The sequence below is a fragment of the Canis lupus genome, chromosome 29, assembly GCF_048164855.1.
Source record: "Canis lupus baileyi chromosome 29, mCanLup2.hap1, whole genome shotgun sequence".
NCBI lineage: Eukaryota > Metazoa > Chordata > Mammalia > Carnivora > Canidae > Canis > Canis lupus.
In genome coordinates this window covers 32,287,251-32,307,186 of record NC_132866.1, presented here as the reverse complement: position 1 = coordinate 32,307,186, position 19,936 = coordinate 32,287,251, and the positions used below count along the sequence as shown (strand labels likewise).

Genomic DNA, 19,936 nt, shown 5'->3' with positions numbered 1-19,936 from the left:
TATTTGTAAAGGATGCTCTAAAAATTACATTATTGCTTTCTTTCCTTCCTCCCATTTAAAAACACACAAATCTCTTTAAGGAAAAAATATTGGTTTCACTACTCCACTGCCCCAAATATTTTTCTCCCTATCATTTTAAATTTATGCTTCCATTATTCAGAAAGGAAGATACCAAAATGATGTTTCGCTGAATCTCAAGATCCTCTGATTTTTCAAGATAGGGCTTTAAACTGATATTCTTAATCATGGGTTACAAAACCAAAAGTCTGAGAGGGCCAACCAGGTAACAAGTGGGTGGTGTGAAGACTACGGCAAACTAGGACCTGAATGCCCCCCGCCCCCTGCACTCCTCCAAGGAGAGGACAGTCCCTGGTTCTCACTCTACCCATGGTGCTCCCATGCAAGAATACAGCTCGATATTACAACATAGTCTAATTGTCAAGAGGATTTAGAAATCAAATTATGTGAAATCTCCTGACTTTTAAAATTCTGGCCACTTACTTCAAAAACTTAAAACTGGTGTTTTGTGGGCAGCTAATTTGCAACCTACCACAACAGATATGATGCCATAAATGTAATTAACTCAGGAAACAAATGCAACATCTAGAAACCCAAACTTTGTTGGAAAACGAAGGTTGATCTCTACACTTTTTTTTAAATCTATATTCCTCCATAATAACTCTTCTCTTGAAGAGGGAGGCAGAAAGAAGGAATAAATGAACTTGAGAAAAACATGAAATTAGTTGTCAGAAAGTAAAAAAGATAAAGGTGCCACTTACCTTTTTTTATTAAAATAATACAAGAGTATTTCCAGCTTTTGAGTCCACATTGGGACAAATCTGGCAGTTGCAAATTTCAATGAAGTTAGACTGGTTTGAACAGAGCTATCATCTTAATCTTTCTCTAATAGAAATGTCTTGCAGAGGGGCACCTGGATGGCTTAGTGGTTGAGCATCTGTCTTTGACTCAGGTCGTGATCCCGGGGTCCTGGGATCAAGTCCCACATCAGGCTCTCTGCAGGGAGCTTGCTTCTCCTTCTGCCTATGTCTCTGCCTCTGTCCCTGCCTCTCTCTCTGTGTGTGTGTCTCTTATGAATAAATGAATAAAATCTTAAAAAAAAAAAAAAAGAAATGTCATGCAGAGCAGGTAACCTGCCACTCAGAACCACTTTTATAAGGATATGCTAATGGTTTGTATGACTAAGTAAGAAGGCAGGACAACTGGGTGTCACCTCCTAAAAATGTGAACATATGACATATGCCAATTAGGTATGTGCATATGTACCTTAGAGGGGTTTCTTGATCTCTCTTCCAAAAATGTCTAAGAACTAATACCTGATTATAATAGTGAAAGTTCAATTGTGCAAGTTCGAGCACAAATAATGTAGTCATTTTTTTTTTAAGTGTACCTCTGCAGGAACCATCTTTTATTTAATCACTGCCATAATCAGCAAACCAGAGAAGATCTCTCTGAGGGAGGAAAACAGAGTGAGTCACCTCCTCGTTGATCAGGAGACTGCAGGATGAGGGCACCACACGGAGAGGTAGGTATCAGATGGTGCCTTGTCCAAATTACTCAGTGGAGGGATGAGAATCATTTCTTCCCATGATGTTCAGTAATCACAGGAGATGATGATGGGCTCTCCGTTTTAGTGACGGCCACAAGTACGATCTAATGTTTACTTCCCCAAGACAGGGAGGAAAAAGAAAGGCAAAAGAGGTTACTCACTCTTTATTTGTAATCACTGGCTAGAAAAGGAGAAAATATCTTGTTTTCACATGTGGCAGACAAATGTGATAAAACTTCCTGTTTGAAAAGTACAGAATCAAATGTGTAAATCTCCTGGAGAAATACCAATACCTCAAAAATGTTGCTGCTGACAGAAATGGATAGCATTCTTTGCAGGACATGATAACTTTGGCCTAAACGTGGCCATATGAAAGTCTGGTAACACAAACCAATACAGCAAGCCCAGAGAGATACTTTTAGACAGTGACCTCTGCAGAAGCTGCCCCCCAAGAGCTCACACAAATCAACAGAGGCATAGGGACCGGCAACATTGGTATTACAATCCTGAATTCCTTCACTTAAAGAAAGGTGACAACTCATGCAAACTCCATGTCAAGCATATCCCTTTAGTAGCTGAGATTCTTAAGGAATATGAGTTTAGGTTGCTTTTAAATTGGACTGAGCTCTGGGGTTAGAAACTATCAATTACTGGATTCCAAATCCTGTGTCTTATTCCATAGTGCAACAATACTTTGCTCTAAAGGGCGGCAGAGAGATGTCTGGGTGAAGCAGCAATAATTTGTAGCTCACAAATTATTCATGGCAAGTCCACTGCATTTCAAATTCACATTTGTCTAAAGCTGCTGAATAAAATATTAGTCAGAAACAGCCTTAAATCCTTTCTACAAAGAAGGGAAGGAAGGAGGGAAGAAAGCAACTGGACTGATTTTATGCAAAATATATGCAAAATTTGAAATTCAAGTTCAAGAAGCCCAGTCCCAACCTATTGATGAACATGGAACCTCAGAATGAATAAAGGCAATGGACACTCAACAGGCAGAGTCTTCAATCAAAATACACGTTGAACAAGTACTTAGAAAACTGAGTAATGAAGGAACTTTAAGCTTTCTAGATCATGTATTAAAAGCTCAAAGGAAAAAAAAAAAAAGCTCAAAGGGATCCTTTCCATGCTTTTTAAAGCTAATACATAAACAGGATACAAAAAAAAAATCATAAGTTGCTAAAATATAAAACAGAGAACGTTCAAAGATCTTACTGGTTTTATCCAATGATTCACAGATTGGGCAGTGCCCCATGTAGCAGAAAAGAGCTCTGAGGAACTAGACAAAATGAAAGATTTTTATAGGCAGAAGGAGGTGGGGCAATGAAGTTATCCTAGTAAAGAGTGGACTGTTCCAGGCAAGGTTGCCTTCCTCGGGAGGGTGGGGGGAGGTAGAGGGGTCTATCCCGCAGATTACCTCCCTCACTAGTGCTGACCAGGTAATTCCAGATTGACTCTTAAAGATTACATAATTAGGCTAGGTATTAAGTCTTGGTTTGCTGACATGGGCCTTAGCACAAGTGACTCCACTTTGGATCTTTTCTTTTCTTTTTTTTTTTTTAAAGTATAAAAGGGTATAGAGTGAAAGGCAAGCATCCTTCTTACACCACTGCCCTCCCCACAAGGCTATTTCTCTCCCACATGTCCTCCTGAGATGGTCTACCATACAAGCACTGAAGCACCATTCTGCTTTGCAACTTGAGAACACCACCATTTTCTAATGCCTGACTACTCAGTCTCCAGGCAATATGATAAGGTGCTTGCTTTTTTTTTTTTTTTTTTTTTTTTTTAATTTCTAAAAGCACTTACTAAGAAGGAATCAGGCAAGGAGAAATCCTCTTCCCATGACTGTCAGTAAATTTCATTCTTTTTAATCATATTTAAGTTCCACTCTATGAGAAAAGACAAACCCTGGGTTGGTGTCAATTCATCATGAATACCATTCCACTGAAACCTTCATTTTCCCATAAACCATTGGTTATGAGTAGAGAATGCTACATAATCAATGCTTATTAAATGCTCCAGAAGTCCCATTGAGAATATTTTCAGTGAAGTATGAGGGCTTTGAAATACATAAAGATGCAGGTTGGGACGCCTGGGTGGCTCAGCGGTTGAGCACCTGCCTTAGGCTCAGGTTGTGATCCCAGGTCTGGGAATCGAGTCCACATTGGGCTCCCCACAAGGAACCCGTTTCTCAGTCTGCCTATGTCTCTGCCTCTCTATGTCTCTCATGAATAAATAAATAACTTTTTAAAAAATTAAATTAAAATAAAATAAATAAAGATACAAGTTAGGGCTACCCACTGCCCAAGCAATTTGAAACAGCACATCCTAGAACCTAGTTGCTTATCACACTGCCCTCAACAGCTGCATGGGTTTCTTATTCTTTTGTCCACAAAAGGCATGAAAAGACTAGGTCTGGAGGAAAAATGACAGTGTCCAGAAAGAACGGATTCCTAAAAGACCCTGAAAAGCCTCTGGGGAGGGCTTAGCTGGGAGGTTTACCAGGGAGGCCAGAGATGAAGTCCAGGCTGACAGGGAGGTGGCCAGCCAACTTTGGTGACTTCGAGAAGGTTAAAAAGGTCTATGGGGCCTGGAGATTACAAGACTAAAGAAACTCACCAGGTGGCGTAAAAATGGAAAAACTAAAGAACCCAAAGAGAATGTACAGGAAGCTCAATGGGGTGATTTCTCTTAGAGGACAAATACAATATGAAGCAGCTGCATTTTGTGACCAAAGCCCACAAATAGATAAAAATGTATGTGATTCAGAACCGATTACCTCCCATCAGTCAACAACAGTTGAGGGATATGGGTACTACCTGAAACACCTCTCTATCCTACAACCATCATGGTGTATATATATATATTTTTTTTCATCATGGTATATTTTTGCTGCTTTTTTTTATCTTATAACATTTACCCTTGATATTTCAGAGATATTCTAAATATTTTCTACATGGTGGTTCTACAAACCAAAAAAAGGCATTTGGCCTTTTCACACAATGTTAGCACATCTAACTTTGATTGCACAAGAAATGACCTTCATGCTTTTTCACTTTAGTGAGCCTTCATCTAATGAACTTTTAGGGCATCTGGGTGGCTCAGTCAGTTAAGCATCTGACTCTTGGTTTTGGCTCAGGTCATGATCTCAGGGTTGTGAGATCAAGCCCCTCATCAGGCTCTGTGCTGGGCGTGGAACTTGCTTTTAAGATATTTTCTCTCTCTCTCTCTCTCTCTTTCTCTCTCCCCCTGCTTCCCTCTCTCCCTCTCCCTCTCGCCCTCTCTCTCTCTACCCCCCCACATCGCCCCTCCAAAATAAAACCACAAACTTTTGGATGGTATGGTTATAGGATGAAAAATCCAAAATGTATTAACAGTGAATTAAACTTAGTCATCAAAATGGCTTGCAGAAATTCCAGTACAGATAAAGAACAGTGTAGTTTACAGGCTATTAATGGCAAAAGATGCTGGAACCTTCTGCTTGCCAGCCAAAGGCAAGCCATGTGCCAATTGCATAAATGCAGTTTATAATTCACTCAGCTGACCTGATTTAAAATTATGTAACTAAAACTAATTCTCTTGATTCGGGTATTTCAAGTTTTTTTTTTTTATATAAGGTGAGGCTTTACTACTTTTATATCATTATCTCATTTGAGTAATTCATATTCATATTCCATGAAGTCATACCATATTCATTAGCATGTGTCTTCACTCACTTCTAAGGGATTTTATATGGAAAAAAACCCACCCTTTGCCTCGTTTTCTGTCCAAATCCGACACAGCCCTCCTTTCTCTACCTAAGTAATCTCAGTCTCATAGCTTTTAAATACCATCCACAGGCTGATGACTCTCAAAGGTACTATCTCCAGCCCCAGATGTCACCCATCTCAGTAAACAGCAACACCATTCACCCAGCCTAAAACACTGGGCTCACCCTTGACTCTTTCTGCTCACACCCCAGACCCAATCCAGCAGGGACAACCTTCAAAATATATCCTGAGCCTGACCCGTTCACATCATTCTATGATCCCCACACTAATCCAGGTCACGCCCATATCTCCTGCCTGGACCCCTTCAGTTTATACTGATTCTGTTCTTGCCTCTAAAGTCTGTTCTCCACTCAGGACCCAGAGAAATAATTGTAAAGCACAAAGATGATCACCGTTCTGCTCAAACTCTCCACTGGTATCCAATCACACTCTCCTTATCATGGCCAACAAGATCTGGCTCCCACCTGCCACTGATCTCATTTCGTATCACTCTCCCCATACCTACCGCCCAGCTCAAGGCCAGCCAAACTGGCTGCCCTCCTGTTCCTCTATCACACCAAGCTCAGCTTACGTCAAAGGCTTCTCTTTTCGCTCGCTGTTCCCTCTGCCTACACACTTCCCCCCAGATTTCTTCACTTCATTCAGATCTCTGCACATAATTTCTTCCTCTCTCTCCCCCATGCACAGAAGTCTTCTCAGGTCACTCTTTCAAAAACAGTCCCTCTAGCCTTTCATTTTGTCATTCTCCACCCACCACATGGCACTTATTACTACCTGAAATTATTATTTAGTGATTTACTTTGTTCATAAAATAATTTTTAGTGAGCACCCACCATGTTTGCACTAGAGGTGCTCTTCTAAGGGCTGGGGATATCCAGTGAACAAGATAAGCAAAGATTCCTGCCCTCATGGAGCTCACATTCTTATTTGCCACCCTATTTGAATTTAAGCTCCAGAGATATGCACAGTCTGCCTAGAGACCCCTGAATCTGCGGTTCCCAGAGCAATGCCTTTGCACAGAGTAGGCATTAATGCATATTTGCTGAATGGGTAGTATCCTGTACACCTGAGACCTTTTGCTTCTCTGAGGACCCCCACCATGGAGCTCTTCTTGCCCACCAGATGGGACTCTGGTTGTGCGATCCAGAATGTCCATTGTGTCGTTTTAGACACACCAATCTGGTTAGTCTCCCATGCCTGAGCTGGATCTTTAACCCTGGGCCTGCCTATCCTAACTGCCTGTCCTTCCTGTACCAACACCAGCACTCAGCAAGCTCCCCACATCACCATGCCACTGGGACTTGTCTCACTGGGTCATATGAGCACATTGGTCCACAGGGTGGCAGCTGACCAGCCAACAGTCAGCAAATAAACCAGCTTTTCTCAACAAAGAGTGATGAGAATCAAGACACACAGGTCCTACTGCTTCTTTGGCTCATGTGGTCCTTCCCCTCAAATAGCTCACTCAAGACCTTCAACAACTAGCCAGGGTGTCTTGGAGCATCCTCAGCTCAGCACTGATGCACATTACTGTAAAGGACGTAACTTTGCCTCTTTCAACTGCCACAGAAGCAAGATGCTTACCTGCTGTGATGAGTAATTAAGTTTCTTTTGGAAAAAAGAAGAACATCTGTTACTGAAATTATCTGATCTCACATAAAAATGAAGGTAATTGTGAAATGTAGTTAATTCAATCTTTCAAGACAACGGCAGTTACAGCAGTGCTGGGAAGGGGGAGAAAAGGAAAATGTAAATGTCTTAAAGGACCACTCTGGAAGACTCAGAAAACAGGTATTTAAAATTCATGTTTCCAATGTATGTGTTCACATTTTAATTTGTTAGCTTAGAAGTGCCCAGCTCTACATCTCAAAGCTAAATAGGATTACATTTGTCCAGCACTTTATTCTGTTTGAAGCATTCTCAGATACATAACCTCTCTTAGCAGGGCAGGATTCACTGCTCTGCCTGGGGCCCAGAGAGGTCAAACAATTCACCTGAGATCCCACAGGAGAAGTGATAGAACCAAGTAGGTACCAGAACCCAGATATGCCTTAGGCCCAGCCCAGTGTTCTTCCTTCTGTAACAGTAAGGACAGTGTGTTTTCCTGAAAATCACATTCTACAGTCCACCAGAAATATTTCCTTTTGTTACAGCAAAAGAAACAAAACGGGGGCTGGGTGGCTGGTGGCCTGGGTGGCTCCATCAGTTAAACATCGAACTCTTGATTTCTGCTCAGGTCATGATCTCAGGGTCATGAGATCGAGTCCCATGTCAGGTTACACACTCAGTGAATTCTCCCTCTCCCTTTGATCCTTTCCTGCTTGTGCACGTGCTGTCCCTCTCGAGAAGAGAAGAGAAGAGAAGAGAAGAGAAGAGAAGAGAAGAGAAGAGAAGAGAAGAGAAGAGAAGAGAAGAGAAGAGAAGAGAAGAGAAGAGAAGAGAAAGAAGAGGAGAGAAGAGAAGAGAGAAGAGAAGAGAAGAGAAGAGAAGAGAAGAGAAAAAGAAACAAAACAAAACATGTATTTACCAGTTTAAGGTGGTGGGATGCATTGGTCCTGAGCTCTGGGCAGAGAGAAGGTTTCAAAGACTCCTCCAACAAATGCCAGCTCCTGCAATGACACACATAAAAAATATCTGGTGTGAATCAGGCACCCTATGGCCTCTCCCCAAGGAGGCCAGCCAAAAAACCAGTTGGCAGGCATCCTGTTTCGGCTTCAGCCCCCATCCTCCTCTTCTAGCCCCATTCCCTTCTCACCCTGACTTCCCCAAATAGAACAAGAATCCTTAGTTCACCAGTTGAAATGGCCGTCATTGGAATCAATGGACCTTGGGCAAAAAGAAGCTCTAGAGATCATCTAAACAGGGATCACAAACTGAAAGTCCAGTGGGTTACATCTAGCCTGTAACAGTATTACATTGATTTAAGGATAGAAAATTTAGAAAATTTGAGCCAAAACTTAAAAATCAGACAGGTCACATAAAAACCCAGACTTCTAAGTTCTGTTAAAAACAAAACAAAAAAAATCAGTCAACATGGCCCTCATACAGTCTAAAAATGATCAGCTATGCTAAGTAGCAGCTGCCTTTCACAGGCAGGCTTGGTTACACCAAAATGCCACAGTCCCTACCACTCCCTAATGTCTCACCATATAGAGAGCTATAGTTATCATTGCCTTTATATTACTGGGCTTTTTGGTCTTTTGTATGTGTATGATACAGAAATATTTCCCTCTACCCAACAAAAGTGGAAACCTAAAAGAAAAAGGGGCAGAGTTGCAAGAGGGAAAAAAGAAATGGTACAGCACCAATGACAACTTAAGTCAGTACTCCCACTCTGGAAGACATGCGCAATCCCTGAATAAGACAACACTTCCATATTATAAAAGCGTAAGCAGGAAACTGACTTGCCTATTCCCACAGTTAAAAGTATAGCTAATTCTAGAACCTAGGTCTTTTGATTGCCAATCCAGGACTCTTCCTCTATGCCCCACCATACAGTAGTCTTATATTATAAAACAAAAAATATTTTGGGGCACCTGGGTGGTTCAGTGGTTGAGTACCTGCCTTTGGCTCAGGACATGATCCCAGGGTCCTGGGATCGAGTCCTGCATTGGGCTCCCCCCAAGGAGCCTGCTTCTCCCTCTGCCTGTGTCTCTGCCTGTCTCTCATAAATAATTAAAAATAAAACAAAAAACAAAAATAATTTCATATACACATGCATGTATGTATGGGTCTTTCAAAGTTAATACTAAATTCAAGGAGCTACGTTGAAGTATCCAACCCACTCCACTGAAAGGCTTGCCACCCTCTTCTATTCTTTGACAAATGAAGGTCAATTCCATCAAGTTCCCTAAGGGTTCACTTCAAGAAAACTGCTCCTTTAAGAATTAATTAATTTCTCATAAATAGCATGCATCTTCTACTTCAAAAGTGCCCAATGTCCCAAGCTATCTGAAATACTCTTTATGCTAGAAAAATGTCCCTTAACATCCATTTTGGGGCAGCCCCGGTGACGCAGCGGTTTAGCGCCGCCTGCAGCCCAGGGCGTGATCCTGGAGACCCGGGATCGAGTCCCACATCAGGCGCTCTGTGTGGTGCCTGCTTCTCCCTCTGCCTGTGTCTCTGCCTCTCTCTCTCTGTCTCTATGAATAAATAAAATAAAATCTTAAAAAAAATCCATTTTGAATACAAGGCTACAAATAAGTTTATAGAGGTACTAGGCTATAATAATGTTCAAGTATAAGATCTTGGTAGGAGATATTTATATCATCCCCTCAAAGAATGTATTGATTCACGGATCACTCAACAGATATTTACTGAACCCTATTACACACCAGGCATGTACAAGGTGATGGAATCACAACAATGAACCAGACCCAGTCCTAGCCCTGAAGCTGCTGTCAAGGTAAAACACAGATGGGACACTCACAAAGAGCTCTAACACATGGGTAAACCTAAAGATAGGAGCACTGAGCTGGGGCTCCCGGAGCAGCTGAGGTAAACAGACACCGCCCAGCACGGACAGACGCTGAGGAAATCCTAAAGCAGAGACGAGAGTGGAGCAGGCAGGTGACAACAGAGAAGGTGGGAATTACAGGCCACGGGGCAACATGGGCAAAGGCAAGGAGTGAAGAGCCCCTCCAATTCGGTCTCATCCAGATTTCGTGTTACCTCATCAGTTGTAAAAGCCCCTGCCACCTGGAGACACCTGGGTGTGGTTAAGTCAGTTGAGGGCCCAACTCTTGGTTTTGGCTCAGGTCATGATCTCAGGGCCATGCAATCAAGCCCCACGTCAGGCTCTGCCCTCAATGGGAAGTCTCCCTGAGGTTCTCTCTCTCCCCTTTCCTGCCCCCAGCTTGTGCTCTAAAACAAACAAATCTTAAAAAAAAAAAAAAAAAAAAAAGCCCCTGCCACCTGACCCAGTATCTGCTGAGATGTCATGTACACTCTTGGACCTTTATCTGTTCAAGTGCCCATATTAAGAATGCCACCAAATCAGCCCTGCTTTTTGGCAATGCCCACCTATGACTCCCTCAGGGCAACCAATGCTGTTCCAGAGCCTGCAGGGCCCAAGAAACATGGCCATAGAAATACTGACCTTTCTAGTATTTTTAGCACTTCCATGATGTCTCCGAGAAGACAGCTGATAGCTTGCTTTTTTGTCCTGTGCCAGTCACAAGACCATCCTGTATCTACCTCAGGGCCTGGATTTCTCTTGCCAGAATATACTACACAGTCAAGCCTCCAGCAGGAAGTTTTTTTTAAGAAAAGGTTCCAAATACCTGCCCATCAAAATTCCCAGGTGGAGTTCTTCCATTCTTCATGGAAGGGATAGGGATGAGACAGCAGTCCCAATCTAGGCTGAAGCAAAGCCAGGGGGTAGCACCCCCAAAAGACACATTTTGAAAGGGACATAAAGAGGAGTAAAGATGTGGCCATGGTTAGGGCTGCTCAGGGTTCAAGCCAAACTGAGCAAGCAAGGAGGCAAAATTCACCTCACCTGAAGAAGAGCTTCTCTGGATCTGTAACTGGTGGGCAGACCCCAAATATGGCTAAAAATTAGAATCACCAAGAAAAAAAAAAAATTCTGGACCACAGACTCATTAAGTCAGAATCTCTGATTTGGAGACCCAAGCATTGTTCAGGTGATTCTGATGCCCAGACTCCTACCCATTTGGAAAAAAAGAAAAACTTTCACTCAGGTGCTTCAGGAGCCCCAGAACAATCTCCTCAAGCTCATTAATTCAGAATCCTCCAGGCAGGATGCAAGGATCCAAGCTTTTGGGGGAACTATATATTCTTATTCTTAGTGTGTTTACCCACTCCCTACATCAATTATGAGAGCCATCACTTAACTCCTTTCATTCTAAATACATAAACATAGAATGCCAGCAATCAGTGAAGGGGGCTCCCTGTGCCTCAGTCGCTCTATACCATGACCCAATGCAAGCACCTCCAGATAAACTACTGGAGTTGTCCAGTCTCCACAGATTGGAGTCCTCACACTTATGCAGGCTCACCCTGTAGGGCAAAGGGTCTGGGAGCATCCAGTCATCAAGACGGCCTTCGAGGAACAGCTCTAAGGCACAAAGTACTCTGCCACAAGTCCTTACTGCTCACCAAAGAGCAAGATGCTGAAGATCAATGTAATGCCTAGAAACCTCCCATGCCAGCTAAACACTTCTCTTTCTAGATTTCCATTTTGTGGTTAACTGATGGCCTGAGCAATCTCAAGCCAAGAAGGGCAAAGTAAATGCTGTGTGCCACAAAGATGACAGACAGTATTAAGCTGGTTCCAGCCAACCTACAGAAGCTCTTTCCTGATATCACCAGATGTTACCAGGTGACCTCCAGACAGCCTAGCACCAGAGAAACCCACGGATGACCAACATTAACCTTCCTTTTTTTCATTTTATAATTAAAATTCAATTAGCCAACATATAGTACATCACTAGCTTCAGATGTAGAGCTGAACAATTCATCAGTTGTGCACAACACTCAGTGTTCATCACATCATGCAGAGAGTAGGTAGGTGGGAGTATGGGTGATGGGCACTGGGGAGGGCATGTGATATGATGACCAATGTCAGCCTTCCTGATCCCAAGGCCCAGCAGCAATCCATAGTATCCTTCACCAGAACAAGGACACTTACACATCCCCTTCAACCTAAGGGTCCTCCACTTGAGCCATAATGCAAATTTGGGAGAACATAGGTGAGACAGGAAGTCTAGGAAAAACTCAAGATACTAATCTGCCCCTACTGGCTGTCATCAATTTTTAGGAGATCCATTGTTTCCTGCAGTAACATTCTCCTTGCCTAAAACAAGACATCTCTTTGACTTATCCCTCCAAAAGAAATCACAAGAGTTGCCCCAGGCCCAGCCAAACACCTTGAATCATTATCTCTCATTTACATACTCCTCTCTATCCTACCCCAAGAATATAGAACAATGCTAGATGTTGTGAAAGTCACATTAGCCACCTTCATTACTACCAATCTAGACCATCTGAACAGGTCTGGTCCAATGGAAGCCTCTCAGGTTATAGGTCCTCAGAGCACCATGTACCTCTCCTTCATAGCACAAAGCACTGACTCATGCTTACCACTTTGTTGCTTTTAAGGAGTCTTTTGCTTGTTTGCCCAGCTAATTACTGTATGTGAATATAATGCCTTCAAATCCTCCAGGTTCCTTCAAGATACACCTCAAATTTCATATCTCCCAGCTGAAGGATGATCAAGCCAACCCACCCCCCCACTACTCAAACCTGCCTCTGCCTCTTGCCTCTGAAATCTAGGCACCCGCTAACTAGCTCACTAATTTAGTGGACTCAGAAGAACTCTGTTCAGAAACCTAGTCTAGAACTAAAGAAAATCCCCAACTGGCCCTGAGGCTGACCAACTTGGGAAGGAAACAAATCAAAATAATTATCTTTATTTCTTTTGTGCAGTGTTTATCATTTTATTTAAGATGATTTTCTAATATATGCAAAGTGAACTGTTTTGGCCAGGAAAGCCTTTGCTATTTCCCAGAACAAATCCCACTGGGACCATGCCCAGATGCTCAATGCCAAGGTAGCTCAAACAGGTCTTGCCTCTGGTCCCCTTGCCCAGCCGTCCTCCCTTTCCACCCATTGGCAGAGGAAAGTGAGTTTGGAGGAACTTTTTAAAGCCCTCCTACCTACTTCAGATTCAGTAGGAAGCAGAATGAAGGTTTCCAAGTTCTGTGAACGACACAAAGCTCATAAAATAAAATAAAATTAGTTGGAAAATAGCAAAATAATTTTTAGCTCCCCTTTAAAAAAAAAAAAAAAGCACGCCTACTTTAAGTGAATCATTTAGGTATGCATGACTACATACTTTCTTCTACTGGGATATGGTTTTCTTCCTCACAAAGATTCCCTCTCACCTCCCCCTCCACTCCCAAAGACAGGATACCTCCACAAAATACCTGTTCTGATTTGGAGGCCCCTGAGAAAATCTTGACAAAGCCCTGAGTGCTCACCTGCAGATGGCCAGAAGCTCCTTCCCTCTAGGGTCTTTGCATTTGCTATTCTCTCTGCCTGTGAAGCTCTACCACTATATATTCCCCTACCCCAACTGCTCAGACTTGGGTATTCCTCCAAAGACTCAACTCCCAAGTTTGGTTTCTCATACTCTGCTTCCATCCAGCCATCCTGAGCTTGAAAAATTCAGGCATCCACAGGGATAGCTGACCTGCAGAACTCTGAACCAAGCCCACTCTTCCAGCTATACCTCCAATGCCCCAGTTACCCATTTCCATCCCCATCACCACTAATCAGCTTACTGCTCAGGTGTGTGCACCTACCATTCCTATAGTTGAAATTTTTCCTCAGGCCTCTCCTGCTGCCTCAGTATTTGTTAGCTTCCTGCATCTCTCAAAGCCCCCCCACTTTGGGCCTGGTGCTCTTCCCCTCTACTCCACAGTCATAATATTTACCTTAATATCCTGAAATTCTTTCTTTTGTTTCCCTCAACTGACTATTCTTTGTTGGTTAGGGTCCAATCTAACTCACCCCTCTTGGCCCTGAACCTGGTACACAGTAGGTACCCAGTAAAAGCATACTGAATTGTATTATCTTATTTTCTCTTTGACAGTTTTCATTTCTACAGTGACTCCCTAAAGAACCTTAACACTCAGCACAATAGAAGACATTCTGTTGTTAGCATGTTTATTAATGTAGTTTTATCATATCAAAACAAACACCTGAATGGTGAGAGGCAGAAAGGTATGGTACCAAGAGTACTGTTTCTTGGTTCAAGTCCAGCCTTGGCCACTTACTAGCAGTATATTAGTGGGCACACCACTTTCCTTCTTTGGCTTCAAGTCTCATTCTCTACAAAATGAAAGGGCTAGTCAGACACAGAAGACCAGTACATAGAGTACTATGGTTCCATTTGTATGAAATGTCCAGAAGAGACAAATTCATAGAGGCAGAAAGTAGATACGCAGTTGCCAGGGAATAAGGGGAGGGAGAGAAGGAGCAAACACTCATGGGCATAGATTTCTTTTGGGGGTGATGAAGTTGTTCTGGATTAGGCAGTAATAACAGTTGTACAACATTATGAACATACTGAAAAACACTGAATTAGATAATTTAAAAGGATTAAAGTAGTGAATTCTGTTACATGAATTTTATGTGAATAAAAAAAAGAGAGAGAGAGAGGGAGGGACTAGAACGGAGGTTGAAAACAGAAGGCTCAGCAGGCTCCACCAGGCCTAGGGCATGTGCTTTAGACCTAAACAGACTTTTTGATATATCTGCAGAACTGAAAAGCCAAAGACTTTGTCTGTAGAGGAGGGGACACAAATCTGCACTTGATAAAATTAACGTAGAACATACACATGCATGCGCACACACACAAATGAGTGCATATATAAACTCAACTAGTGAAACCCACGTAAGCCCTGTAGACTGCAACCATAACCATTTCCTGGTTCTGATGCTGTGCTTTAATTATGTAAGGTCTTCCCATTGGCGGTAGCTGGGGGAAGGACATACAAGAACCCCTGGACTTATTTTGTTTTTTACAACTTCCTGTGAACCTATAACTACAGTTGACCCTTGAATAACACAGGGGTTAGGGGCACCCACCTCCTCACTCAAAAATCCATGTATAACTTTGACTCTCAAAACTTAACTACCAATAGCCTCTTGTTGAACAAAAACCTTATTTTTTTTTTTTAAGATTTTATTTCTTTATTCATGAGAGACAGAGAGAGAGAGAGAGAGGTTGAGAGAGAGGCAGAGACACAGGCAGAGGGAGAAGCAGGCTCCATGCAGGGAGCCCAATGTGGGACTCGATCCCCGGTCTCCAAGATCACACCCTGGGCTGAAGGCAGCACCAAACTGCTGAGCCACCCGGGCTGCCCAACCAGAAACCTTATTGATCACATAACCAATTAACACATATTTTACATTTATATATATTATATACTGTATTCTTACAACAAAGCTAGAGAAAAGGAAATGTTAAGAAAATAATTAAGGAATTAAAAATTAAAAATACAAAAAAAATTAAAAATACATTTACAGTACTGTAAATGTATCTGGCTTAGGGAAATCCATGCAAATTTCTATTGCTCAAGATTCATCTGTATTTCTAATTAAAAAAAAAAAAGAAGAAGGACCAAGATTTTACCTTTTAAATATTCTAGATGTGTGGCTTCTCCTTAAAATAACAAGATCTGATAACGCTAGGTGTCAAGGACAACAGCTAGATGAGGCTGGGTAGTAGCTTAGAGGCTCTTAGATCAGTCTCCCTAAACACCAAGTGTGTGTCACTGCCATGTATCATGATGCTTGCACTGCTTGTTCCCTTAGAGAAATATTTCTCTATTAACAGTAAGGACAGACCAAGAGGGTCTTGGATTTCCAGAAAAAAGGGGAGACCACAATATCTTTGTGAAAGTGAAGAACATTCCTAAAACAGGAGTTGAAATCTCTTGCCCTTCATCACTCGTTACCTGCTGGACCTCGGAGGAATTTGAGGTTTGGACCCCAGGACCGTAACTCTTTGGGACCAGACTTCTTCCACTAAGTCAGCAAATATTTAAAAACCAAACCACTGGAAAAGAACACAGTTTAAGTATACACAGTATCCCCTTCTCCCCTAAATATTTTTATTCTTTTCATCTTACCTTTCCCCAGAACACAGGATCCTGCTCTCACCACCAAAAGGGAAGGTCCCACCCCTTATGCATGATCACATCCAGATAAATAAGCAGTCCTTTTTTCTATTGAAACTGCAGTTCTATTTGGTAGGGGAGGAAAAGAGCCTTCAGGGCACACATTCCCCCACCTTTCCCATCACACCACCACCCCACCCGCAGAGAACGTGCTCGGAATGCAAGTGTCCCTGAAAAGGGGGCGGGGCAAAGCCACAGAACCCAGGTAAATTGCCCAGGGAATGCATTTAGTGTGGCTGTTTCCAATCAGGTTACACAGAAGAATCACCTGGGACCCTAAACGGAGGACTTGTAATATCCCCTTCCTCCGGTGACACTCATGCAGACTGCCCAGCATTGGGTCCTCCTGCGGCCTTTGTAAACCATTAATTTAGAAACCCCTTGCTACCTGAGACAGCAGGGTAGGAAGCACCTCTCCAGTCCAGAGGTGCTAGAGCTGTGCTGTTACATAAGGTAAAGACTCGACACACATTGCCACTGAGCCCTTGAAATGTGGCTAGTGTGGCTTGAGATGTTCTGTGAAGGTAATATACACACTGGATTTAAGACTTGATATGGAAATAAAGAAAGTAAAATAGTTTGTTGACATTTTTATATTTAAATACTGAAATATTTCGGATGTACTAGGTTAAAGAAAATACGTAGTTAAAATTAAGTTTACTTATTTCTTTTTACATTTCCAATGTGGCTACTAGAAAATCTTAACATATATGGCTCATACTGTACTTCTATTTCACAGCTACATTCGAGAACACACTCAACATTCCAACATGGGGATCACAGCCATAATGGAAAAAAATGAGGACTTTGGGACAAGCCTGGTCTCCACCTACCAACTCAAGGGCACAATCCTAAGCAAGTTACTAAACTGATACTGTTTCCTCCCCTGTACACAGCATCATAACATCCAGCACACTGGGTTGAGTATAAATAAAAATGGCATTGCATCTTCCAACAGCTGATACTCCTGCACACTTCCCTTCCTTCTCCGGCTTCCTTAAGGCCCTAAAATCTGCACCCAGGATCTCCTGGCATCAAATTTACTAACCACAATGTCCAATTCTACACAATGGCTACAGATGGCAGAGTGGTTCTCCATTCAGTGGGTATAAAGAATCACCAGGAAGCCCCGGCCCCCAGAGACTCCAACTCTGTCTACTTAGTATATGCATTACTTACAAGAACCATGGAGTATTCTGATGCCCATGGTCTAGGAGTCCCTCTGAGAAATCCATGTGACCAACATCAGAGTCCTGAACTCGGTGATTTGGGCCAGCCTGAACAAGGCAGGTGTGGCCCATGGAGAGGCCAGGAACTGAGCTGGGCCTTTCCCCTGCAGAGTGCTGCTTTCCTGACATCTTTTAAGGCTAGGTAGGAAATGACCGTGTGCCCTGAACATTGTTTCAAACACCAGAAGGCAGTTGACACTTCCTGCCCTCACATAAAGCCCCTTAAGAGGATCAAAAAATATAATTTCAAGGTCCCCAATAGCTTGGCAGTTGAGCTGAAACAACAAAAAATGTTCTACTTAGCATCCCGCCCCCCCCAAGCCACATGAGAGGAACGAGGGCAGGTCCTCTTTCTGCCCTTGCCTACTACCCAAAAACACCAATGCTTGCCTCAACTCTCTGAATTCAGGTCAATGCTTTGGGATCTTCTCTAGAAGCGTTCCTCAGCTCTCCTTGGAGGTCAGGAAGGGGCCAGGACTTCACACACAGACCTGCACGTTCCAACAGCCTGTTTCCTCCAGGACCTCCAGGTGCTGGAAGAAGGGTCTTACTGAATGTGAAGGCAGGACAGCAGAGCTCACACATCAGTTGGGCCCCTAGAGGCACACTGGCAGAAAAAAGAACTTTTATCTGAACTTGTCACTGTTTCTTCCCTTGGTTTAAAAACCCTGTTTGCTAAGCCATCTCCCTCTCAACTCAGCACAAGAGAGCAATTTCTCAAAGAACAAAAATTTAAATATTCTTCCCCAATAAGAGTTCTGTCAGTAAAACAGAGCCAAGAAACTCAACATTGTCGTTTTTCTTAGGGCAGATCTCTCTGGAAAAAATACAATCCGAATGAATTGCTGCACTCTTTCTCCACAGTCTGAACTGACTTGTATTTTTTTTTTTTCAAATATGGTACAAAAGCAATTAACCACTGAATCTGAGAACTCTGACATATTTATTTATAGTGCAGGAAAATGATCTAGAGTTTGTTCAGAGGACAGGAATATAATCTGCACACGGCCTCTAGCACACCCAACCCCACGACAGGGCATTCCCCCCAGATCGGCCTGCTCTAGAGTCTGCTTCTCACAAGCTTGTGCCCCACAATCAGCCTCCATCTCCCAGACAGAAAACACCAGAGGAACATTAATACAGCCTGCTCTCCACGTAGCCCGGTGTCCACTTGGTGGCCATGAAAGCGAACAACCCAGTCTAAACACAGTAACAATTCAAAATGTTACTGCATCTTTTATTGAACTTCAATGGGAGAGAATGAAAGTCTTCATGCACTGAGAGTGATCTTTTAAAGATCACTTTCTCCTCCTTTCTTTCTCTTTCTTTCTCTTTCTCCTCCTCTACACAGACAGCAATTATTCTTCCGAGTTGACTCCTCTGCTCCCCACTCTTCCCAACCCTCAGCCCCATAAAACACCTCTCCCGCCCTCTCCTTTCCTTTACCCTGCATGCCTTCTGTGACACAAGCATTGGGCCTTCTCAGATATGAATACAGCTCCTTCTTACACTTACACACGTAAACACACACACACCTCACCCCCAGCACCTGGTCCTCCACCTCTGCTTCTATTTCTTGCCCCGATTCTAGATGAAAAAGGCCCAAGAACTGAGGTAACCAAGATAAAATTCTCCAAAGAAGGTAGGGTAAATGGGTGACCTGTTTAGCAAAGAGAAGAGAAAGCCCACGGACATTCAGTGACCTGTGGCAAGGGGCAGTGCAAGCTAAGCTAATGCTCAGTAGTGCTGTCAACCATGCAGATCGGCTGGTCCAGCTTCAGAAAAGATGCTCTTTATATTCAGATTAGACCTCTGTTGCATACAGCGTACCAGCACAGCCATTAATAAACCAAGCTTGGCTTCCCAAAGCTTCCACTAACACATCAGCTGGGTAAATTCACGATCACATTAATGGGGATAATGTAGCATATGGAGTAGAGTATCTCCCAGATCTCTGTCAACAGCAGAAATTCATCCAGGTGCATGGAAAAGTTACAGGGATATGAATGTGTGGAACTTGTGGGCCTAGCACCATAAAGGTCTCCTGAGAAGGCTCTGCTTACACAGATGGCTTGGTTCCTTCATTCGCCACTCACTGAGGCGGTGAGAAGAAAGAGGGAAAAACTATGATGAGAATGACCCAGCTTCTACTTTCAAGGAAGCAAGTAGAAGGGATAAGGGAAAAACTGATGAAGAGTTGTATCTGCTTGACACAGGGACAGCCATATGACATAACTGAAAGATTGCTAACCTAAGTTCTGGCTCTGCCATGGATTAGCTGTGTGGCCTGGGGCAAGTTCCTATACCTCTGTGAGCCTATTTCCACTCCTGCAAAATAAGAAGACTGGCCATAGGTGATCGGAGTTCCTTTCCAGCACTCCCATTCCAAGTATCTATGATTTTAGGGAAACCTGCTGTGGGGGTCATGAACAAACTGGTGGAGAATAGAAAGGCAGCCTCGAAGAAGAGTACAGAATACAAACTATTCCAAAATCTTGTTAGGATCACTCATTGTCATGGTTTGGAAAATACTCGCTGTAGCTTCTAAAGCTGCAATTGTCAAACATGGTTAGCAACCACAGATCAGTCTCTGGACTCACTAATCTTAACAAAACGATGTGCACACTGTACTTGGCACAGGCCATTTGTTTAAGG

General features: G+C 42.9%; 1 protein-coding gene across 50 annotated transcripts in view; it reads right to left on the bottom strand.

Annotated features, from left to right (window-relative positions):
- Window positions 1–19,936, bottom strand: part of SORBS1 (sorbin and SH3 domain containing 1) — a 228,772-nt gene that overhangs the window by 158,785 nt on the left and 50,051 nt on the right. For all 50 annotated transcript variants that reach the window (XM_072806027.1, XM_072806034.1, XM_072806044.1 and 47 more), the window contains exon 2: window positions 7,871–7,952. The gene's annotated coding sequence lies outside the window, so the exon portion shown is untranslated. The remainder of the gene's footprint in view (window positions 1–7,870; window positions 7,953–19,936) is intronic.